The following is a 25538-nucleotide window of genomic DNA, read 5'->3' as shown; positions in this document are numbered from 1 at the left end:
TTTCATTCTACAGACCACCGACTTCACGTTTCAGCAACAATAACAAGAGTTACTACTACTACTACTACTACTACTGCTGCTGCTACTACTACTGCTGCTGCTGCTGTTGCTGCTGTTATTACTATTGTTACTATTATGATGATGATGATGATATTATTATTACTGTTATTGTTATTCCCCACAGATAGACGCGAATCTGCACTCCCTGGACATCCTGGAAAAAGAGCGTGGTGGCGGCGGCGTGGCGATGGAGGAGGCGGCAGTGACGGCGGTGGCTGGGCACTGATTTGGATGACGCCGACCAATAGACAAATGACGATGCCATTATGTCGAAAGAAATGGCTGTATATTCACTGTGTCCATCGTGTTATAAGAACGTCCCAAACTCCCAGTCAGAGTTACCGATTAAGTTATCAAAGGTGACTGGAGGTTTTTAAATCCTGTCACTTGGGGATGGTAAACTGGTCATCTACCCTTACATGTACGAGAATATGGCAGCCTGATCACCCACCCTCTCTCTCTCATCTCCCTTTGTTTCTTTGTAAGTATCCACATTTCCTTCTCTTGTCGTTATGTTGCTCTTTCTCCTCTCCTTTCATTCCTCACCTACTCTTTATTTTCCTATCATTCCCCTTTAATCTCCTCGTAATTTCCTTAAGTTTTCCCTACTTTCCCCTCCTCTTTAACTTTCCTATGCTTCTCCTCCTCCTATCTTGTTTTCTCCCTCTTTCCAGTCCTTCTCAGATTCCGGCTCTCCATCTCACGCTCTTCCTTCTCTTACCTTCCTCAAATAATCCTCTCTCTGTTTTTCCTCATTAGCTTCCTCTTACGTCCCTCGTCCTCCTTCCCATCTCCTCTATCTTCACCATCATTACTGAATCTCCTTTTTATCAATTATAGTTCTCAAGGCGTTAATGAAGGGTATCGCCATCCCTTTCAATTCGATGTCTCATAAAAACAATAAAACAGGATTAAAGTGGAATCAGGAATAAAAACCATTGTAATGTCCATGCAGAAGGGGTTAAATATCATGTAAAAACATGTTTTTAATCATTCGCTAATAAAATCATGTGTATATAACCTTTTTTATCCTCTTTGTAATTTTATCCGTTTTTTCCTTTGTGTAATATTTAAGTAAAAGAAGAAGCCGAAATGCACTGCAGACTATTTTAGCCCTCATAGCACAATGAAGTGCTTTTCTTTCTGCCATCATATTACTTGAGTCATCCATTAACCATCTACTAGGCTTTTTCTTATATAGGTTAGCAGATAACCCCATTCTCTGAAGATGAGCTGTAGTTCAAAGGCGCCAGAAGCATTGAATGGGTTCTGAAAATGACCGTGCTGCCAATTAGTTCACATTTTTTCAACCAGATGGCAGCACCAGTCTTCTCAGGAACAGCAAAACATAAGACCCCTTCCCTGTGCAACGAAACATAGGTCAAAGGTTCCCCAATAGATGGCGCCACTAGTCATTTGTTGGTGGCGCCATGTATTGACAAACCATTGAACTACGGTTCGTTGCAGAGGGAAGGGGCCTTATGTTTTGCTGTTCCTGAGAAGACTGGTGCTGCCATCTGGTGGAAAAAATGTGAACTACACACCTCAGGGATTATTATTTCAAATTTTTTCCACCAGATGGCAGCACCAGTCTTCTCAGGAACAGCAAAACATAAGACCCCTTCCCTCTGCAACGAACCGTAGTTCAAAGGTTCCCCAATAGATGGCGCCACCAGCAAATATCTATCGAGAAACCTTTGAACTAAGGTTTGTTGCAGAGGGAAGGGGTCTTATGTTTTGCTGTTCCTGAGAAGACTGGTGCTGCCATCTGGTGGGAAATATGTGAACTACACACCTCGTCACCAGTCATTTTCAGACCATGTGCTGCCATCTATTGGGAAACCTTTGAACTGTTTCGTTGCACAGTGAAAGGGTCTATGTTTTCCTGTTTGGAAGGACCCCTGATAAAAAGCCAGGCAGATGACGCCACCAGTACATTTTCATGTCATCTTTATTTTCTCATTAGTTACTCTGGAAACCCTTCTCTTGAAGTAATTCAATCTGCTTTTTAACTGGTATAGAGGATTAATGTATTACATCGGATTAATGTATTACATCATCAATAAATAAAACATTTTAATTAAAATTTATTTCCTCTTGTAAAATATATTAATAGTACAATCAGTACAAACGAAATGACACGGTGTTATGAGGATGGGAAAGGATAAACTGAGGATGAAGGGGTTAGGGTGGGGAAGGAGGATCAGGGGAAGAGCAGGAAGCCAGAAGGAAGTGTACTGTAAGTGGAAGAGAAAGTGTGTGCTTTGGGTGTAGCTGAGTGCGTGAGTGTGGGTATGGGTGTGGGTGTGTCCGGGTTTAGCTGTAGGAATATGGGTGTGCCTGTGAGTGTGGGTGCAGCTGTGAGTGTGCGTGTGGCTGAGTGTGGATGTGGGTGTGACTATGAATGTGGGTGTGGCTGTGAGTGTGTAAGTGTGGAGGATGTCTGTGAGTGTGGGTGAAGTTGTGGCTATAAGTGTGAGTGTGAGTGTATAAGTGTGGATGTGAGTGTATAAGTGTGAATGTGACTGAGGGTGGGTGAAGTTGTGGCTATAGGTGTGAGTGTGAGTGTGACTGTGCTGTGTGTGGGTGAAGCTGTGGCTGTAGTGTGTGTGGGTGTGGATGCACGAGTGAGTGTGGGTGTGGCCTATGAGTGTTGGTAAGGGTGTGACTCCGTGGCTGTGAGTGTGGGTGTGACTGTAGCTGTGGGTGTGGATGGCAGTGTTGGTGTTAAGGCTGTGACTGCAGGGTGTTCATGAGTTCAAGGTTGTGGGTTTGGATGAAGGTGCTAGTTAGGGATACCTTGCACCTTAACACCTCCTGCTAAAATACAGTACATAACTGAACAGAGTGGTAGCAAATCATGAGATCGGAGTACAAAAAGAATCTGTCGGACATGTCAAGGATCATATGTAACTTCGTCTTGGGATTCTAGTGTACCAGCTAGCAAGCACAATAATTTCTTTAGTACATGACGATGATAGATTGTGTACCAGACAACCCCGATCAAAATCCCCACCTACTGGACTTGTTTCTAACAACCAATTCAGATACTTACAGTGTCGAAGTCCCCCCTTGGATCATTGTCTGATTCAAGCCACCAGTTTAACACCTACCACACCCTCCTGCTCTGAACAGGTCGTTGTGACTAAATGGCACTACGACAGGGCAGACTGGGAGGTACTCCATAATTTTTTCATGGATGTTCCTTGGACCTCCCTTTTCTCCCAAGATGTAAATTCCACAATGGGCCACATACAGGATTTCATTAAAGTCGGCATGGAAACATTCATTCCCCATCATAGTTACAGAAAAAGATGTAATTTTCCTAAATGGTTTGGCCACAACTGTGCTTGAGTAACAGAACATAAAACAATAGCCTATAACACTTATACAAGGGCCAAAACCAAAGAAGCCTTTAATTATTATAGAAATAACAGAAACTATGCTAAAACTATCATTAATCTTTCTAAATCAAACTTTCTGCATAGACAGGCTAACAAACTACTAAACAACCCAAATGATAACAAAATATTCTGGTCAACCCTTAATTCATTCAAAACTAACTTCACTACCTCCTCTTCCATTCCACCTTTACAGTCCCCCAATGGAAATCTAGTAAGTGACCCACATGGAAAAGCCAAACTTCTTGTTGACATTTTTTCAACAAACTCAACCCTAAATACAGAAAATTACAATATTCCTGTACTTGATTTTGATTCCCCTCAAATACCTCCTTTCATGATTCACACCAGATATGTACAAGCTGTATTACAGAATCTCTCAGCAGACAAAGCTACTGGTCCAGATGAAATTCCTTCAATAGTACTTAAAAATTGCTCCTCAGTGTTGGCTCCTGAATTGGCAACATTTTTCCATTTATGCATCCATTTCTCAAGATTTCCAGCCTCTTGGAAAGAAGCAAATATCCATCTTGTTCCCAAAAAGGGGACAACTTCTGATCCATCAAACTGTAGACCAATTGCAACAACTTCCATTCTCGGTAATGTTTTTGAGACGCTAATTAACAAACACATAATCAAGCATCTAGAAATCAACAAATTAATCAATGATTGGCAGTCTGGATTTAGGCAAGAACATTCAATTGTAGACATTTTTGCCTTCTTACCCATCAGATTAACAAAACAATAGACCAACACGGTGAAACACACACAATAGCACTAGATATATCAAAAGCATTTGACAGAATATGGCACCGGGCATTACTGTCTGTCACACTATGGCCTTGCATCACTGCGTTCCTCTAATTTCTTCTTACCTTCATAATAGAAAAATACGGGTCATGGTGGATGGTATTTATTCTCAATCATTCCATAAATGCTGGCGTACCTCAGGGATCAGTTTTGGCGCCAACCCTCTTTCTCATTCATATAAATGACCTCCTAATCTGTCACTCACAACCCAATACACTCTTATGCTGATGACTCGACCCTTCATAGTTCTTTCACATTTAGTACTTTCTTTACACAATTTGATATTAATTCCCAAATAAACACAGCAATTTCTCTGAACCAGGACCTTTCTAAAATTAATCAATGGGGACACACAAATCTGGTCTCATTTAATGCTCAGAAAACTAAATACATTAATTTCTCCAACAGAAAGAATCCCTCAGACTCTCACATATTTTTAAATAATGTCAATATTCCCATATCCACTACAACTGATATCCTAGGTGTTACTCTAAACCCCAATCTAATAAGCTGGACAGCTTATGTTAAATCCCTTGCTAAAAATGCTTCCAAAAAATTGGTACTTATGTACAGAGTTCGTGAGTTCTTCACTGACGAGCAGATGGCCACAATATACAAAAGTCATGTGTGTTCTCAGATCGAATACTGTTCACCACTGTGGAGTGGATGCAGAGCGGTTGCACTGAGGCAGTTGGACAAAATTCAAAATAAAGCCATTAGATTAATCAATAATCCTGCCATCACACAAGACCTTCCTCCATTATCAGTACGCAGAGATGTTGCTTCTTTAGCATTATTTTATAGATATTTTTACCGTACGTGTTCAGACGAACTGGCTTCAATTGTGCCTCCCCTTCACATTTTCTCCCGAAATAGTCGGGCAGCTGGGAGCGCCCGTGAATTCACTCTCTCTCCCCCGCAATGCAGAACCTCTGCTTGTCAAAATTCATTTATCCCCAGAACTACTACTACTCTGGAATTCACTTCCTGGGAGTTGTTTCCCACAATCATTTAATCCACTTCAATTCAAATCCAGTTGTTATAAATATTTTATGAATGGAGGATGCCTTTAGGCACATGGACTTATTATTTTTTTCCCTTTGTTTTTCCTTCCTCCATTCATTATCTATAAAAAAATAGAAAAAACTAAAAAAACTAAACCTCTCTACATTGTTTTTGACTGCCCTCTGTAGTGCCGAACAGATGAAGATCATACTTAATAACCATTAGCATTCCATAAAGAACTATAAATTTAGGGTCCGTCATCTCGTTTGCCACTCAAGGATTACACATACATCCCAACAATACAGAAGTCCTGACCTCCTCATGTTGGGTGAAATGTTGGAAATGCAGGAATTTTTACAAATCTTTGGGCTGCCCAACTGCAGTTATGATCACTGATGGTATTTGTAATAATAATGATAAGAATGACCAAGCAGGTACAAATTACAACAAAGATACCATAAGTTTAAAATATCATTAATACAGTATATAACTGCTCGCATAATGCAGGAATATTGTACTGTATAATGAAGCTCCTGCTTTATGAGAATTCCACATTATAGGGCCATCCTGTATGTTTGCATGTTAAAGGGTATCATGATACCCAAGCCAGCCTCGAAGTTCACAGTTTGGGGCAATATTCAGGGTTTTTCCAGGAAATTTGCCTACCTAATAAACACTTCATTACAGTATATACAAACACTTGAGGATGCCCCATCTTGAATGGAAGAGGTTGTGGGAATCCTGGGGGAAGGTGGAGTGGGGTTCTGTGGAAAAAAAAAAAAAAAAAAATCACAGAGCACATGGACAGCCACTGCAAGGGGAGAGGGCAGGATCATCTGGGGCAGAAATGCTCTGTGGATCGTGATGACACCCTGCGCAGATACAGGACAGCCATATGTCATAGGCTGATGCAACACTTGGTATGACTATCACTGGCCACATTATGACTGCTTGAACCAAAATTTGGGGCCTCTGGCTGCATTATGTCTATCGTCGCCGCGTAGTACTGTGTTAAAAAAAATGGGCAGCTTCCTCCACCCGCCTTAAGGCTATCATTTTCGCATTGTGACTAAATTTTGGCATCAAACTTTGCCTACCATGTTGTGAGTTTCGCACAATAGGATCGTGCGTTATGCCAGCAAAGACTGTATAAATAAACCCTTACACAATTACAATACTTAGACAACAATGTTATACTTTTTAGGAGAACATATATGAAACCCTTAATTAATATTGTGGTAACTGTTGTGCCCTAAAGATTACAGCACTTAATTTTTGGCCAATGCTCATTACCCGGTTCTTTTTCATAAGGAGGTGAACTGCTATTTAAATCTGTAGCTGTACCACCGAAATTACTATCCATCCATCCATCATCAAATCCTATGTTGCCCCATAAGGAGTGTAGGAGCCCGGGGCTATGTATGTTGGCCCAGACCAAAATTACTGATAAAGAAAATTAAAACACAGAAAAATGGTAATGCTAATACACCACACATTAATATACGAATGCTGCAAATTTATTTTTTTTGGAAAAAAAAAAAAAAGGGCTAAATTGTACAGTAACTAGGACTCATCTCTGGCTTCCATAAGAGACAACATTATGTTTCAAAGCATAATATGGAATGAAAACAAAACCCGCACTGACAACAAAAGCTGGACAATCTAACTCCTTCACAACAATGATATTCTTTATTCTTGCCATCTCCAGATTTTGTCAGCCTTGGAGAGTATTTTTTGTGACTGACTGGGAAATCATCTCCAATAACCCCTTCAATACCTGATTCACTCCCTATGCAGCATAAAATAACCTGAAAGAAGCAGGAATATATAGTTTATAACTAATGTGACTGTGTGGACAAAATGACCTTGACATCTGGTCCAAATCCATTTCCATATTCTCAATTCTTCTTTATGTATTTCCTGGTTCTCAATTCTTCTTTATGTATTTCCTGGTTTATGTCTGCCATATAGAGCACATACAGTCAACTCTAATTCATGTTTAGGATCTGTGCAGAATAATGTTGCTTTTAAGTGTCACTGCTTTATGTGGTACTAGGGTAGAGCTCTTGGATCAGAACGCACTGCAGCCTCCATAGTACGGTTTGGGGATCAAAGGTTGGCAGAATTCCTATCATGTAAATGCTACTGGGGGCATAGGTAAGTTTCCTGGCCTTAAATGTTCTGGGCTACAGTAGCCTTGCCTTGGACCCCTATGCTCCAAAATGGGCAAAATGGGAGCCAACGTTTACAGTAGCTACATTCCACTCGTTTATAGTGAGTAGATTTAATGTAACTGAATTCAAAACATCCTCACAATGAGTTATGAGCAACTTTAAATGAGATTAGAACAACACAGGGGGAAGAGGCACTGATTTTGGAGAAGTGGAAAATATCAAGTGAAGAATAGCTATATCATCACCATCATCATCATCTGGACCTCCTTTCCCACCCTAGGGCACTGTTACAAAAATGGAAATGGTGATATATTTACCTGAAATGCCAGAGTAACTCTGTCCACATGAAATCCTACTTAAAAAAAAAAAAAAACTCATTTTCAGAACAAATCTAGTATATTTTTCCAGCTAACATCAAGAAATTTTATCCAGGCCTGTGAGAGTTACCAGAGTTATCATTAACTCTCATGGTCAGGCTAGTATTCTATTCCAGAAAATGCCAGATTATTCTCTTCTGCTGACACTGAGTCCTTAGAGCTGGAGAGTCAATTTCTCTGTAGTTACCCCTAATACACTAAATGCTATTCACTTTACTCCTCTTCAAAATGGGCCAATATTGGATTGACGTAGTGCTGTTGTTTCTGCATTTACTTCACTACTTTTTTATCCAGGTGCTGACAGATTTTCCACTCTTCTCCCCAGTGAGTAATAAGGGTTTTGTCTTCACTGTGTGTCATTCTCTATCCAGCCGATGATCTTGTCACCAACACAAGAGAATGTCATCATCATTTACAGTCTGAAAAACAAAAACAGGGATTAATCAGTACTCCTGAGAAAATTACATCATCATCATCATCTTGCCTCTTTCCCAATCACACGTGGAGGAAGGCAGGATCCAGAGAGCAAAGAAAGGTAAGAAACATGACAGTGGGAGAACTACTCAACAGCATGCCCAACGAAATGGGCCACACACTCATTCAATTACTATTTAAGCCCAAAGAATCCTGAAGTATAATATAGTGTAGGGTGGAGTATATAAAACTTTCTGTATGCAGATGATATTGCACTGCTTGCCAATACAGTAGTCAAAAGGGCTGTGCATACTGGTGTAGAGCTTTGTGAGTACCGGTATCTGTGTGTCATGATTTGTAAACTAATGTAATGCAGTGGATGTTAAGAGAAAGAAAGCAACTCTCAGCATGATGTGTTGGTGAATGTAAAGAAACTTGCATTGGTGAGCAAGTTTATGTGCAGAAGTCACTTATTCAGGTGCAACCCAATTATATCCACCAAGACACTGCCTGTGGACTCAAATATGGCATTCTCTGTCTCTGTATGGTCACATCTCTCACAGCATAGGCCATGTGACTGCTCAGTGTCTCACTCATGTGGGGTTATGGTACGAGATGATGATTTAAATGATGGAATGAGGTAATGGTCTGAGTCATGGTGTGACCTGGATAATGTGAGGGGTAATGATCTGGGTAATGGTGTGGGATACCAGGCTAAGTGACGGTGTGGAGCGCAGTTCTAGGTAATGATGTGATCACTGTTTAAGTACATTTAAGGCTGGTGTGAGGTGGTCATTAAGGATGACTTTAAGGAGAGTCCTGATCATAAGCCAATTTTTCCATGGGCTATGTAGTTCCCACAATGCGGATTCCCATACTACTGTTCAGGTTACTGACAAATTAGTCACACTATAGGTAAGCTGACTGTACATAGAGCAGTTTTGTGGCAGATATGGAATAAAGAAGCCTGTTGGTAACAGGGCATGTGTCCTTATATAGCATGGTCAAATGGAAACTGAACATAAATTGGGAGGTTACTGTAGTACATTCAAATTTAACATGAACTCAATGTACTGTATGTAGAAGGTGGCCTTCTGCAGCAGTCCACCTTTCTCTTTTTAGGGGAGAGTGAGGGAGACAGAGGCCACTTGCATACTTTGGCACTTGGCAGTGACACCACTGGGTGGTATCTCTCTCCAGCCCCTTAAATTGACTGCAAAAAGAGAACCGGTATATGTGACTATCCCTCAATAACACTCCAATCCTTCCTAGTCCCCCTCACCACTCCACAAACCTACCTCCTCCTTGACCGTGCTATCCTCATGATCGTAACTCTTGAAGTGGAACCTGAGGGTGCCTGGCTGGTCAATCATGGGCTTAAACTCCCTTAGCTGTACTCCTCCAAGCCACCACCTCACTCTGCACATGAACAGGGTGCCAGTACACTACATGAAGCTGATTGCCTTTGTAAACGGCTCACTGACACCTCTGGAAGCAAAAATGTAAATAATTACCCTTTTCTCCACCAAAAGTACAAAGCCTATCAACAGCATGCCCAATGAAATGACCCACACAATCATCCAAACATTATACAGGCCTCAAGAATCCTTCTCTACCTCACAACCCTGACCAATAACATCACCATCATCACTCTGACCCCTGTTTCTATCTATGGATGCAGTGTGGTAGGATCCAGGAAGAGGGAAGGAGAAAGTCTGTATATGGGAGAACAATTGCAGCATAACTAGTGAAATGGACAAGTCATTCGCATATCATTTAAGCTCCTACAAAAAACATCAATTCAATATAAAGTAAGCACACAGATAAATACAGGTAGGGTATCCACTGCCAAAGGTAAGCAATATGCTCCACAATATCACAGGTTTTTCTATAAAATTCATACTGTAAACTAATTGAGGCTGACAAAAGCTTTATAGGTATCCTTCACACCATGTAATTTGTTCATACAGCTGCATCTGCAGGCCAACATTTAAGACTCATAGGGAGTTGGTTTGAAGTTTACAAATATTCACATACTATGTGACAGAGACCATCAATTTTTCAATCCATCTACCCATCATCTAATCCTATGTCACCCCATGGGGAGTGTAGGAACCCAGGGCTAGGCAAGTTGTTCCTGACGTTTAAGATGAGTGACCAGCCTCTCTCATCCCTGAGTGGTATTACATGAGCAATAAACCCCAACCACCCCTTGGATAGGATACAATAACCCACACTGGCAGACGAAAAAAGATGTATTCCAAAAAGTTTCAGCGACAGCTGCTTTCAGTGGATTTACAGACCAAGAGTGGTACATACAAATGCTGAGAAGCTGCTTATATGCAGGGTAAGGACACCTTTTCCCAACCACACCTGATGTGACCTCACCAGACTCTCCCTCTACTCTGTCCACGAACTCAGTGAGGAATTACAGTGGGCGACAAGGACCTTGCCACTAATCCTCTCATCAACGGATCTAATTTATACATTCCTTCACTATGGTCAAAATTATTATATCTCTTTATACATACAGCTTTCACTATCCTATATTTCTTATAGCTATTACATTTGTACAATATTTGGCTAGAATTCCAGTTGATTCTATGGTCGTTTTCGGAAGAGTGAACGTACCCTGCGTTATGTTGCCTATCTTACAAGCATACTTGGGTTCCTAAATGCGAGTGTCCAAATCCCTTCCAGTTTCACCAATATAAATCAAATCACAGTCACTGCATGGAATTTTGTATACCCCTGCAGTTTCTTTACTAATGGGTTTATTCTTTACTAACATTGATCTTAAGGTGCAAGTATATCTAAATGCAGTATTTACATCCAAATCATGACTCACAGACTTCACCAAGCTAAGATTTGGCACATATGGAACTGTGATGTATGGCTTATTTTATTGACTTTGTGATGTTGGTCTAGGTACAAAAAAGGCTTTTCTGGCTTTAAAATAAGCTTGCCTTATAAACCAACTGGGATATTTTGTATCTAAAAATATTTTCCATATCTTAGTGTTTTCCATATCAAGATGTTGGGGACTACTGATTCTGAGTGCTCTAAGGAACATAGAAGAAATAACTGACATTTTAGTGGAACTGAGGTGATATGAATAATAATGTATATACAACTGCACTGGGTTGGTTTCCTGTATACAGAAAAGCTAAGTGTCCCAAGTTTATCCCTGTGCACAAATACATCTAAAAATGGAAGGGAACCATTATTTTCCCATTCAACTTTAAATTTAATTGGGGGAACCAGTGCATTTAATTTTGTAAGAAAATAGTCAAAGTTAGCGTATATTTCTGGCCAAAATGAAAAAAACATCATCAACATACCTATACCAAATTAAATTTTGAGGAGATATGGTGGTAAGAAGGTTGGATTCAAAATATTCCATGTACAGGTTACTAAGAATGGGAGAAAGGGGCAAGCCCATACCCATACCAAACTTTTGCTTAAAAAACTGATCACCAAAAGAAAATGCATTACACTGCACACACAGCCTAATAAGTTGGAGAAAGACATCATGTGGCATGCCAAGATCAATGTTACAATTAGGTAATTTTTCTTCCAAGAAATTAATTACATCTTCAATAGGGACTTCAGTAAAAAGCGAATCTACATCAAAACTAACCAACCTGCCACTGGAGAATCTGAGAGAATCTTATTAATAAAATCAGTAGTTTTGGACATGGGATTTAGAGAAAATGCCAACCAATGGTGCTAATTTGTTCGCTAGAAATTTTGAAAGTTTGTAAGTGAACGAGCCACACTGTGAGATGATAGGACGGAGGGGAATCTGTGGTTTATGGGTCTTTGGTAAACCATAAACGTAAGGTAATTTTATATTAATTTGAATGAACTTACCTGACGATTTTCTTACAAAATTAAATGCATTGGTTCCCCCAATTAAATTTTTAGTTGAATGGGAAAATAATGGTTCTCTTTCATTTTTAGATGTATTTGTGCATAGGGATAAACTTGGGACACTTAGCTTTTCTGTGTACAAGAAACCAAACCAGTGCAGTTGTATATACATTATTATTCATATTGCCTCAGTTCCACTAATATGTCAGTTATTTCTTCTATGTTCCTTAGAGCACTCAGAATTAGTAGTCCCCATCATCTGGATACGGAAAACACTAAGGTATGGAAAATATTTTTAGATACAAAATATCCCAGTTGGTTTATAAGCCAAGCATATTTTAAAGCCAGAAAAGCCTTTTCTGTACCTAGACCAACATCACAAAGTCAACAAAATAAGCCATACATCACAGTTCCATCTGTGCCAAATCTTAACTTGGTGAAGTCTGTGGCACGTTGGGCCAAAACTACCGGTAACGCATCTTCACATTTAACACTATTTTTCATTATACAGTACAGTAATCACTCCAATATCCGACGTAATAGAGCCATTGGTAGGTCCGGTTATTGGTTTTGTCTGGATATTGGGCCCCAGCGTATGGACTTGTACTTATGGACCCTAACTCTAAGAAACACCTATACAACTCCCTCTGGACATGCATAGCACTTATTTAAGACCCAAATCACATCAATAAGGCACATAAATGACTGAAATAAATGCAAAAGAAACATAAAATGAGGGTTTAGAAGTATGTTCATACATTAATAAACATTCTGGTACTTATGGACCCTAACCTAGCCTAACTCTGAAAAACACATTCCTACTGCACATGCATGAGGTAAGTACGTTCACTCTTCCGGAAACGACCATAGAATCAACTGGAATTCTAGCCAAATATTGTACAAATGTAATAGCTATAAGAAATGCAGGATAGTGAAAGCTGTATGTATAAAGAGATATAATAATTTTAACCATAGTGAAGGAATGTATAAATTAGATCTGGTGATGAGAGGATTAGTGGCAAGGTCCTTGTCGCCCACTGAAATTCCTCACTGAGTTCATGGACAGAGTAGAGGGAGAGTCTGGTGAGGTCACATCAGGTGTGGTTGGGAAAAGGTGTCCTTACCCTGCATATAAGCAGCTTCTCAGCATTTGTATGTACCACTCTTGGTCTGTAGATCCATTGAAGAGGGCAACAAGCAGCTGTCGCCGAAATTGTTTGGAATACATCTTTTTTCGTCTGCCAGTGTGGGTTTTTGTATCCTATTTCTTGGTCACGATAGTGTGACTCTTCAGCCGTCACCCCTTGGATATAAACTTACACAGGCTCAATCTGACTGGAGTACCTTAATTACCCACTAAACCACCTGGCACCATAATTTGATTACTGTATATGGTAGTGTAGTAATTGGTTTCCTGGTGTACGGGAAACCATTTGGCTTGCCATTCAGTGTGGAGTCACCCACAGGCAGAAGGAAGAGAAAAGAATGAAGGAAAGAAAGACAGAAGAGGGAGTGCAAAGTCAACTGTAGGCAGAAGAAAGAAGAAAAAATTAAGGAAAGAACGACAGAAAAGGAAGGAAAGAAGAAAGGAAAGGGCAAACACCTGAGAACAGCACTACATCGAGTGAGTGGATGAGAAGGAAAAAAAATTACCTTGGCCAATTTGAGATAACTGTTAGAAGGTATGAATCTAATAACAAGTTGGCCAGTGTGAAGTACAACAATGGAGCTCTAATAGGCAATCCTTCTGAACTTTACTGTGACCTTGATCTCTTCAACTCAGTGATGTATTGTATTATCTGGGGAGTAACAGACAACATGACACAGTAAATGGAAGATCTCTTGTAGTGATGGGGTTAATGAAAGCTATACCTAACCCAGCATGTTCAAAAAGTATCCGTGGGTGAATAAAGCTAACTGGAAATATATTAGTAATAATAAAATGAATGCATCACCAGACTGAAAAAAAAAAAAAAGCTGATATAAAACTATCTATCTATCTATCTATAGACCGATGCCCTAATCATGAAAAGGGTGGCTGCAGACAAAACACCTCCAAGTTGCTCTGTCACCCACCATTTGACTACCCACCCCCAAACTTACTCCCCCCTCCCTCATACACCTCTCAACTCCATCCCTCCACCTCATCCTCAGTCTTCCCCTCCCTCTCCCTCCCTCCACCTCACCTACATACACCCTCTTAGTCATTCTTTCATTCTCCATTCTCTCCACATGTCCAAACCACCTCAGTGTATTTCTCCTAATCTACTCAACCACATCCACATCCACCCCACAACGTTCTTTCACTTCCTCATTCGTCAACCTGTCCCTCCATGTCACCCAACATGCTTCTCTCAAGTAACTCATTTCCACTGCTCTCACTCTTGACTTGTTCCCCTCTTGCAAGGTCCATGCCTCACTTCCATACATCAGGGTAGGGATCACAATACTATCATGCAGTGACTTCTTAACTTCCATACTCACTTCCCTATTTCTCATCATTGCTTTCAGTGAACCAACAAACTTCCTTCCCTGATGTACCCTTTCATGCACTTCAATCCCCAAAGTTCCATCCTTATTCATCACACTACCCAAGTACTTGAATGCACTCACATTCTCCATATCCTTGCCATCCAACCTCACTGTGCATTCTGTGACTTCATTCCTCTCAAACACCATAACTTTACTCCTGTTTACATTAACTTTCAGATTCCTCTTCCTACACACTGTCCCAAATTCATTCACCAACCCTTGCAACTCCCATTCATCTTCACTCAACAACACTGTATCATCAGCAAACAACAACACCGGAATCTTCCAAATCTCACCCTCATTCATTAGAGCCACCCCCACATCCACTGCCCTACCTTGCACCTCCTTTACAACCCCATCCATGTATATATTAAACAGCCATGGAGACATCACACAACCCTGTTTCAGTCCCACATTGAGATCAAAGAACTCACTCAACTCACCATCCACTTGCACCGTAGCCCTATCTCCTTCGTACATACTCTTCACAGCACTCTTCACAGCACTCAACAATTTTCCCTCCACTCCATATATTCTCAATACCTTCCACATACCTTGTCTATCTATTCTGTCATAAGCTTTCTCCAAGTCCATGAACGCAGCATACACTATCTTTCCCTTCTCTAGATACTTCTCCACTAAACATCTTAGAACAAATATCTGATCTACACACTCTTTTCCCTTCCTAAATCCCCCTTGTTCTTCTCCAACTAGATCCTCTGTTATATGTCTAACCCTATCAATGAGTATTCTACCATATATTTCTCCAGTCACACTAAGAAGGCAAATACCCCTATGATTACCACATACTTCTCTCTCCCCTTTTCCTTTGTATAAAGGAACAATTATACTTGATTTCCAGTCCTCCGGAACCCTTCCCTCTTCCCAAGCCAATCTACATAACTTCCATATCCACTCCACTACAATCTCACCTCTGTACCTCAGCATTTCACCACACACTCCATCAATTCCTGAGGCCTTTCCCATCTTGATCTTCTTCATTGCTTCCACTATTTCCGCCCTACTGATCTCTTCCTCCCTCCTCTCACCTCTCCTTCTCCCAGCCATTCCCCAACCACTTATACCCACACTGCTCTCACTTTCTACATTCAACAAATCCTCAAAGTGCTCCTTCCATCTCCTGAATTTCTCTCTCTTCTCCACCAACAATCTATTATTCCTATCTTTCACTCCCCTACTATTTCCCCTTTCACACTGCCTTACTTTCTTTACCTCCTTCCAAAACAATTTCTTACTCTCCCTCCATTTCACACTCAGATTCCTCCCAAACTCTTCATCCACTTTCTTCTTACTCTCCTTCACCAATCTCTTCAAATCCCTTCTCCTGCTCACATATACCTCTCTCTTCTCTCTCTCATCTTTTCCCCTACCTCTACACGCTAGCCATTCACTATATGTCTTCTTCTTTTGTTCCACAGCTCGTTTCACCTCATCATTCCACCATGCTGTCCCTTGCACACCCTTGCATTTCCTCCTCACTCCACAAACTGCCTCACACACTGCACCTATCTCTTCTGTGAATATCTTACATACGTCTTCCATCCCTTCCATCTGATCTAATTCATACCTTCCCAATCTTTCTTCCACTATGTTCTTATACTCTGCCATTTTCTCACTGTGTTGCAATTTCTCCACTCTTCTCACAGGAGCCGTTTCCTCCTGTCTTCCCCTTTGTCTCTTCAACCATTTTCTTTGCATCTTTACCTTGGCCATCACTACGTGATGGTCTGAGACTCCATTTCCCCATCCTCTCCACACTCTTGCATCCACCACTTGTCTTCTCATTCGCTCATCCACACACACAGTCTATAATTGCCTTTCGTTCAACAAGTTCACCATCCATCCTCCTCATAACTCTCCATGTATACCTGTGGATCATCTTATGTCAAAAGTAGGTGTTAGATATTGCTAACCCCTTACCAGCAAAGATGTCCAACAAAGCACTACCACTCCCATCTACTTCAGCTGGACCACCCCACTGACCAACCACTCCATCCACTCGTACATTCCCAACTTTGCCATTCATGTCTCCAATCAACAGCACTCTCTCGCTCCTCTCAAACTTGTCCATACATGCTTCTACTCTCGCCCAAAACTCATCTTTCATTCTTGCCACTCGATCCTCTGTTGGAGCATACACACATACAATCGCCCATACTTGTATACCTACTTTCATCCTCACCCATACAATCCTTGCACCCACTGTTCCATACTCTCTTATATTCTCCTTCCACTTCTTGCTTATCATCAGACATACTCCCTCTCTTGCCCTCTCATTTTCATTAACTCCTGCACATATTCCTAAACCGTACTCTCATTCTCTCACCCTTTCACCTTGCCATTTAGTTTCAGTCAATCTGCATATATCCACTCTTGCATCCTCAAGCACCTGCACAATCTCTCTCTCTTTCACTTCATCATTCACTCCTCTCACATTCCATGTCCCTACCCTCAGATATAAAACACCAATGGAAAATCTAACAGCCATGATTTATCTTTCAGGAAAACATACTGAAGGATGGCCATGGTCCATGGTAAAGCTAGTGTTTTCTATGGACAGGACATTAAATAAACTGCCAAAACCAGCTAATTACTTCCCTACTGTTGCTGGAAGCTGTTGGTAAAAAAATAAAAAGTAAAAAAATAAAATAAAAAAAGTTAGCAATAATTGATTATCATGACAGAGTGATTCATCCAGCCAAAAAAGACTGCTATTGTCCCCCAGCTACCCTACTCTACTCTCTGGATTAAGCATCTGCAGCCTTTTCTTTCTTTTTGTTCCCAAAGTCGAAATCAAATTACCATTCATTCAAGAGCCAACACATGCATGCACGTTGTAGCCTTTATAAATGATACGATAAGATTCTTTTACCTTCTGATTAATGTGTCCAATGAGATGATGCCATGCACTGAATCTCCCACTCAATACAGTAGGCCTACTGATAAACAACACAGCATTCCTTCATCCTATGATTCATGTGCCTATAAGATCAAGCCATGCACTGAATCTCCTCATCCAGTAAATATAAACAACTGCACAATAAAATCTTCTACATGTGAGTCAGCATTAATTAGCTATGGAAGGAGCCAGCAAAGTGACAAGACCAGATGAGGTACAATGACACGAGACAAGAGATACAAGACAAAAAGTAAGTTGAAATGCAAAGAAACGAGCAATGGAAAGACTAGACAAAGACAGGGAGAAAGAATATATGATAAAAGTAACAAAGAAACTTAAAAGAGAAAAACGAATTATCAGTCAAACTACCTGAGAAAGTTGTAAGGCATCACTGAGGCAAATACATCAGGTTCAGATGGTGCAGGCTTGATGATGCATCTGTTGTTGCAGTACACTGTCCAGGACCTCTCACTATCCAATTAGGCATGTCACTTCGTCCTGAAACACCAACTAAGCTTCAGCGCTGGATGCCTTGGGAGACTGCATTGTCAGATTAGGTTACCATGCACAGACAGTCTTTCAGGATATTTATGTAGGGTCAGATGAGATAAATATGCACCTACCATTCACAACACAGACAATATGTTGGGTCAGATTAAGTTAACATGCACCTCACAATCACAACACTTTCAGCATAAGCTCAAGAAAAGGTCTCTGAGAGTGCCTAGCTGAAGTAGCAAGCCATAGGCAAGAAAATCCAACCATCTCTTGGAATTAGACCCATCAGGACTACACATGGCTGTAATGCACAAACTTCTAGACTATCAGGCATCTAAAAAGTGTACAGTGATCCCTTGGTTTACGCATACTTGGCTATAATGATCGCTCTAACATGAAAATCTGCACTCCTGCTATTACTGAGCATTTTTCGGGTGAAACACATCATTATCAAGCACCTGAGCTGGTTTCTGCTGACAATGGTGGTGTAAAATCTGTGGTTTCTATGGCCTTGAGGGATGCAAAGATGAGGTCCTACTTAAGGAAGTAATCCCAGGAACTATCTCCCTCTGTCTGTATTTCCAGCTTCCTATGATCTCCAGTCTTTCAAACGCAGTGTGTCCAGGCATCTGAAAATGATCGGATCTTGAATTTGGCTCTCTCTTGTGTTTTGTTTTTCTCTTGGAGGGAACTGTTATTGCGGGCTCATGGCCTTTGGCTCTTTCTTCCTCGCATTTAAAAAAAAAAAAAAAAAAAAAAAAAAAAAAAAAAAAGTGGAGGAGACCATCTCCATCCCCTAGCCTCATAACCCCTTACCTAAAGTTCATCTCAGGTCTCTATATGGTATATGTTTCTTTCTTACTGTGCCCTCTTCATCATTTTCTATTAACTTAACCATGCCTGTGTGTGTTTCTGATACTTTCCATAACAGTATGTATATAATTAGTGAGTATAATTCGTTGTAGATGGAAACATTTGGGTTTACAAGTGGGATGTCCAGAAGCAATTGGGATAAATCCCACAGGTTCTGTTCTTCTGCTTTCGTGCCATTTCGTTACCACACGCTAGGTGAGGTACCGTACCAATTATGTGTGATAACCAAGAGATCACTGTACAACAGCAAAAAATGCACTATCGGTACATTACTGGCTACACAGTACAAAGGGCCAAGCTAAATATCCTGATGTACACCACAGAATTGTACCACAACAGGGAAATTACTCAAATATGCTACCTACTTATAAATGGTAGACACTTAATTCCATTCCATCATTCATCAAAACAGTTTTCTGCTTCTCTGTCCACTGCCAGATGCACCTAATCTCGAGGTTTAAGCCAGTCACCATATCTTCTACACTTTGTTCTTATTACCGTATCGTACTACCACATAGTTACACTCAGCCTGGAAAGGATTTTTCAAATCCTAAGGTTCGATACAGCCTCCATTAACTCTTTTACTACAACACACCTTCCCTCAGCTGTTCAGCTTTCTTTGGAAGGATTCCCTTAACTCCTTTACTACAATGCATCCCTGAGCTGTTTAACCGTCTTTGAAAATATCAACTTCTGCAGGCTTTCTGCTTTTGGTTCTATCTGATTTGCATTAAATTAAGCAATATTATCTGGGAGATGGAATTTTTTAAAATATCATTATCATATCCTGAAAGAATTACTGTAACTGGAGAGCGTACGGTAAGTAAAAATAATTAATAAACTGAGTCAAAGAAAACAAAAAAACAAACCCTTCCTTCTCTACCTGCTGTAGGCTAGTTGTTTTTCCAGTGAGGTGCAGTTTGTGTGCAAAAAGAAAAGCAGAAAACATATTATCAGATTATCTGTCTATTTCATACAACTACAACAGACCCTTGCTACAACAGGCCCCAGTTTGGCGAATATCAAATTAGTTTTCACTACGAAGGCCACTGAACTTCCACTGGCTATAACGAACAATGTTAAGTGGGACTCAATAAATGCCCTTTTTACTCCAACCTGGCCTGAAATTCCCCTCTCCCCATTGTGATTGATGAGCTGCAATAACTGACTATGGTAATACTGTACCAGTCATGAAGTATATAAGCTGCAGAAGGGTAAAATTATAGGCCAAATTAGTGTAAAACAGGCAAAGTTTTCATTTTTAGTGCTAGAAAATGCCACTGTACTCGTTTTTCAAACGTGCTTGAAATCCCACCACAGAGTAGGGACCATCAGACATGACGGCTTTATTGGATCAGGCTTCCCCCCCAATTAGAATGTTATAGGGATGATCTACTATAATCCCAAAGTTCAACTGGTCCAAGCAATGGAACTCAATCACTGTAGCTTGACTGACCCACCTTCTTAGCCTGTAGTGCCTGTTTTTCTGGCAAGAGGTGCACCAATTCTTTTCTGACTGTGGCAGCTGCTGTCTTGTCCAGTAACTCGGAACAACGAGACACCTGACTCCGATGGCCCTCCTGCACTCTCCATGCTGAATCCTCAAGCTCCTGAAGGTGGGAGAGGGAGATTAAAGTTGGAAGTAAATGAGTGGAGAGGAAGGAAGGAAGGAAGCAGCAATGATGGTAGGTCAAGGTTGTGAGGAAGGAAGAGTGTAACAAGTGGGTGGAGGCAAGACACTAAAGATACTGTAGTATGAGGGGGTAGGTGAGTGCAGGTGGGTTGAAGATGGAGTGAGGGGTAGGGTAGAGGGGGAAAAGATGGGTTAGGGTGTTGAAGGTACAGTGAGGGGGGGTATGGGAGACAGGCTTGGGTTCGAGTACATTTTTCTGTACTCGAGTTCAAGTACAATTACATTACAGTATCATGAATCCAAGTACAAGTACAAGTACTCCATTTTATAGCTGAACTCGAGTCCAAGTACGAGTACATTTGTGCTGTACTCGAATCTAAGTATGAGTACATTTTACTGTACACCACTTGACCTCAGTGACTCACCAACCCAGGTCACCTGGCCTCTCCAAGGACACACCATTGTTACCCTCACCACTTTTATATATCATGGTTGTACTCGAAAGTATTCGTAAAATTGTCGAGTACTTTGAGTCCGAGTACAAGTACAAGTACTATGGAAATTTTAAACCCGAGTACAAGTACAAGTACATTATATTGTGTACTTAAGTACGAGTACGAGTCCATGTACTCGGACCCAAGCCTGATGGGAGAGAGAGGAGAGGGGGGGTTAGGATGCTGAAGATGGAGTGAGGGGTAGGAAAGGGGTGAAAGATAGCTCAAACACAGATTATGGTGGGAGGCTGAGTACAGATACGTAGAATGTGGAATGGGAGAGGGTTACAGAATGGGATGGCAACTTATAAATGAAGCAAGGATGTTAAGAGGGCTACAGCTCCGCCACAACAAGGGGGGGGAAAAAAAAAAAAAAAAAAAAAAAAAAAAAAAATCCTTGAATTCCATATATTCCTGCATCAATATGTGATACCAGTACAAGATACCCAGTATTTCATTTTATAATCATATTTTGAAGTTTTGTGCAAGGCACAGTACAGTATTGGTACTGGTAATATGAAGATACCAGTACTGCATAAATACCGGTAACAAACTTTTCTGTTTTGCTTTCAGTACCATCTTTTTGTGTATAATAAATAACTGTATCTATTGCATATGAATTACCAGAGTTTTCATTTACAATCCTGGTCAAAGCAGATTTATATACAGTTCTTGTCAGATCCTGTTCATGTAAAACCAATTCTTTTCCCCATCTTTAATAACTAATATGTACAGTATATATATAGTACCAGGTACATATACAAATATACATGCACAAAAACATATATGAAAGTGCTAAGAAATCAAGAAAAACACTTACTCTTAGGGTAAAATAAAAATCTTGTCACATAAAACCTTCCTCCCAAACCAGTAAAGACCTGAACAACTGATAAGTTTTTGGATATTTCATCTTGATGGTTTTGGTCTGAATATTTTCTGAGTACTTTGATAAACAGTATATTTTAACATTACTCGGAAAATATCTAACCAAAATCAGCAAAGACAAAATAACCAAAAGCATATAAAAACACAGCCTATTAAAACATACTATTCTGAATATATCTGTATTGAAATCAAGACAAATTCTAAAAACCTCAAAAGTGTAATGAAAGAATCATCTGGTGGGGGGGGGGGTGTTGGCCAGAAGGGTAACAATACATGGTGTATGATTTTTTTATGAACATTTTCCAGGACGAAGTGCCTTTTGTCACCAATTATGGTATGTAGCTACGGTAATACATGGATGGAGCTACTGTACTGGCACCATATTCATTTCACAACACTGTCTACATTCTGGATATAACTCAAATCCAACCATATATTACAAGCAGGGTGTTTCCTCAGCTGAATCAGCAGCCACCAGTAGCCAGAATGAGGTATTATTGTATAATTACTCCCGTACGGCACCGGGCACATTTTCTTCCATTATCTTACTTTGAATATGATACTTAGCAACGCAGAGTGTGTCCTACCCGTCGCAAATTTCATTTTACTAGTTTAATTAACCAACTAATGTACCTGACAGAGGCGGGCGGACATGTTGACAGAGTGGAGGCTAGGATATTATGTGTGTTCGTGCGTGCGTTTGCAAGGGTAGGGTGTGTGTTAGTACGTGCGTTACCGCTGCGTGGGTGGAACCGCGCATGTAAGTCAGCTTCAACCAATCACATTCAACAGACAATAGCCAATCAAGTGCATCCTTTTCATTTCCCCTCGAATTTCAAATTTAAACTTCGTAAGTCCCCTGAACTAAGTCATTGCGCTATGGCGGTCTGTAATTGGTGCGAGTTAAATGACATGAAAGCTTTCGCTACGTTTTATGAAAACGAAGATAGTGCCATATCGTTCTTGAAAGACCATGGAGTAATTAGATCTATAGTTCCAAAGTGCCCAGAACATAATACAGACTTAGTTTTTAGAGAAAAAGACAAGATCTGGCGGTGCAGGCATACTTTTGATTTGAATAAGACCAAGAAAAGAAACGGACGACTCTCGTCCTGGACCATCGTATCTCTAGGTAAGCATTCCCCTGGGATAGGTTGGGATAGGTTAGGTTAATGTCAGGGGGGTCTGGGGGGCGGAGCCCCCCAGTTAGGAAACACGAGGTCGATAAGAAGCTTAAAATTATATTTTCTGTGGTTTTTTATACGATTTGCGTTGTTTTTTACTTCACTTTTTTGGGAAAATGCTTGATTTCACCAACTTGTCCAATCAAAGTTCATGATTGGAAAAGAGGGGAAATGAGGCATTTCCGACGAAAATGAAGGTCAGAAACATTCGATATCGCATCAAAAACTGCCAGGAAAATATATTGCACTACCTAGGGGGTGTATTGTCCACTTGTAAAAATTTACCGGTTTAAGTATGGTTAGGTTTGGTTTATTTCAGCAAGGTTAGGCTTTAGCATGGAATTTTCATTTTCCCAGTATTTTCAGTGTAATTCATTTGAAATTGACCTTCATTTCTGTCGGAAATCACTCGTTTTTGCGTAATCCAACCTGCCAGAACCTCCTGTTCAACAGTGAAACATTGGGGGTGGGGGGGGTGTAACTCAAAAACGAGTGATTTCCGACAGAAATGAAAGTCAAATTAAAATGAATTACACTGAAAATACTAGGAAAATGAAAATTCCATGCAAAAATGGCGTGCGGGAGTAAAAGTAAAAATTTACCCAGAATGAAATACAGTAGTGTTATAATACCATACCTAAATGATGCCCTAGACAAAGCTGAATCATGTACTGGCTACAAATGAGCAAAGATGATTTTCCTTCTAGATAAACTGTGACCATTCATGACTCTGACAGTTAACTACAGAGCAATACTTCCTCCTCCCTTATGTGTCACACAAGTAGCAGGTGACAGGGTCTGAGGGGTGACACGTTGGTCCAGTCCTAAACCAATCCATCTCCAAGTAATTCCATTTAGGTTAAGTTAGGTTAGTTTTAATTATGTTAGTGATACATTTGGTTACTCTAGGTTCAAGCTTGACTGACACAGTACAGTAGGCTATCGATGAAACAATGGGATTGATTGACCTTGGACACAGAAATGACCTAAAAACATAATGAATTACCTGACGGCCGGAGAAATGTCTCCGTTGATCCTTCCCATTTTTAAGGCCCTGCAGGAGTGTCGCTGTTGCCATCCAAAAGAGTGGATGGAAATGGTTGTTGGTGTTAAAAGGGTCCCTACTGAAATCACTCCTCCCTCCCTTTTCTTTCCAGCGGCTTCCTCTTCTGCGGTTTGGGTCTCCTGAGTGGCCATCTCATCTGTGATTTGGTTTTGCGAGTGGCTTTCCTTTATATGATTCGGGTTCTCCAAGTGGCCTTCCTTTCTATGCTCTGATTATTCTGGGTGGCCATCTCGTCTATGGTAAGGGTTTTCTGACTCTTCTGTGGTTTGTGTTCCCTGTACGATCCTCTCTTCTATTCCTTGGGTTCTCTGAGTGGTTCTCCCTTGTGTGGTTTGGGTTTTCCGGGTGGCCGTCCTTATCGTGGTAGCCTGGTTCCTGGCTGTGGGTCTCCCTTGTCACGTTAGTTCACACATCTGTGGTGCTTTTAACACTTTCCCTGCTGAGGTTATTTTTTTTTCCGTGTAACGCCCTCTTCTGTGGGTTCTCTTGCTGTGGTAGTGGCTCTTTTCAGCGTGGGTTTCATTCTGTGGGAAAAAAAAAAAAAAAATAGCCGCCTCTCACCGCACATAACAACGTGATCGCTTCGGTCCCAAGCTCCCGATGACCGTCTTAACTGTGGTACGGACTTTCCCTGTGGGTTTCATTGTTCTGATGGGGATTTTCCTGTAATAGTTTAAACAGTTTTGGTTTGCATATGTTTCTCTGGGGTCCATAAATGCCGCCTTCCTCTTGCAGTGGGATGTTCCCAGTTTGACCCTGGTGGGGGATGGTATAACGTCGCCTAGATTTGTTTTGCTCGATGCATGGGTTTTGGCAATGGGGATGTTTTTTCTATTCGTTGAGGCTAAGGGTGAGGCAGGCTGGGGAGGTCCTGGGAGAAGTCAAAATAGGGAACGGGGACACTGGGAGGGTGGGGTAAGCTGGGGAGAAACTTTTGTTGGGGCATTGCCAATTTAACATTTTTTGCTAGAGCTAGCGAAATATACAAACTTAGCAGCAATTTTTATCGCTTGGCTTCAAGAAATCTAGCTATATTCTAGATATTTGTAGAAAAAGTCTAGCGGTATCTAGTGATTATGAACTCTTCTATCCATTTGCTGGAGATTTTTTAGTACACCGGAAGTCAAAGGCCCGTACGCTATTCTCATAGGTTAAGGAGATTCCCTAACACATCTTCCTTTGCAATTTAATACTAGATATGACTAGTTAATATCGTTTTGCACGTTATGTATGCAAAATGAGGCGATATTAGAAAAATTTACATAACAGAAGAGGACAGTAAGCTCTAAGAAACCGAATAAATCACTAAGAAAAAAGGTGTTAAGGAGCTTCCTAACCG

At 40.7% G+C, this 25538-nt stretch overlaps 1 long non-coding RNA gene across 1 annotated transcript; it reads right to left on the bottom strand.

Moving 5' to 3' along the window:
• Positions 1-7814: 7814 nt before the first annotated feature.
• On the bottom strand, positions 7815-24714 carry LOC145406821 (uncharacterized). The gene is made up of 5 exons (XR_013898593.1): positions 24140-24714; positions 20398-20547; positions 17936-18064; positions 9540-9729; positions 7815-8246 (listed from the first exon to the last, which is right to left on the bottom strand). It is a non-coding gene; the product is annotated as an uncharacterized LOC145406821 (long non-coding RNA).
• Between the last annotated feature and the right edge of the window lie 824 nt (positions 24715-25538).

This window comes from Coenobita brevimanus, chromosome 71 (assembly GCF_032717465.1).
Source record: "Coenobita brevimanus isolate Jiangsu-jjx chromosome 71, ASM3271746v2, whole genome shotgun sequence".
NCBI classification, from domain to species: Eukaryota; Metazoa; Arthropoda; class Malacostraca; order Decapoda; family Coenobitidae; genus Coenobita; species Coenobita brevimanus.
Note: the sequence above shows the minus strand (reverse complement) of the source record. Positions and strands in the feature narration are given on the sequence as shown.